Genomic DNA, 987 nt, shown 5'->3' on the forward strand with positions numbered 1-987 from the left:
TTATTATTATGCAGACAGGAGGGCTAAACTAGGAGCACAGAAAGAGCAACCAGACAACAGCATCAGCTACACAGAAATAAGAACTCTTAAAAATACACAATTTAAAGCACCACAGACACCAGATAGCTACCATGAGCTGTCCTGCCCAGAATAAAGGATTATCTCCAGACTAAGAACACATCACACAAGACTGAGACAACATAATAAATGACTAAATGTTCATGTTTTAAACAAGTGCAATCACCAAAATGCCAGTGTGGAGAGGCGGGCCAAACTGTGGAACACATCCTTCAGCACCGCAAGACTCACTGGGCCCGAAGACAGGAAACGTGGTCATCCCCACTGACACTACAAGAGAAGCTATATAGGCCGACAGATCTCGATGAACTTAGCAGATGGAACTTAGCAGGTGGAAGCCCGCCTCCTAAATGATCCTAAATGGCCCTGTGGTGTCTTAGGATAAGAGAGAGAGAGAGAGAGAGAGAGAGAGAGAGAGAGAGAGAGAGAGAGAGAGAGAGAGGACGGCCCAATATACATGATAGATACCGGACGTCTAGAGCGATGCGATCGAGAAGAAGAAGAAAAGATCTAAATTTTGTAGATGAGAGGGTAAAAAAACCCCCACCTTCATACATCTTTTAAAGGAAGAAAATATTTTACCATGGGCTCACACAAATTCACAACAAGCGGCTTAGAAAACGACGGATTTATGCTTTGTCAAAGTTAATGGTGTGGTCTGTTGGTAAATCTGTCAAAACTGACGTAGATCTAGGTCTGTTAATTACGGCAGAATTAGGCCTGTCCTGACTTTTTGAAATTATTATTCTTGTTGTTGTTATTATTATTGTTAGTGTTGTTATTGTTGTTGTTGCTGTTGTCATTTTATTAAAAGTTAGTACTATCATTATCGGCCTTATTGCATGTATTGTGTAACCATCATCATCATCATCATCATCATCATCATCATCATCATCATCATCATCATCA

Source organism: Aplysia californica, unplaced genomic scaffold (genome assembly GCF_000002075.1).
Source record: "Aplysia californica isolate F4 #8 unplaced genomic scaffold, AplCal3.0 scaffold01237, whole genome shotgun sequence".
NCBI classification, from domain to species: Eukaryota; Metazoa; Mollusca; class Gastropoda; order Aplysiida; family Aplysiidae; genus Aplysia; species Aplysia californica.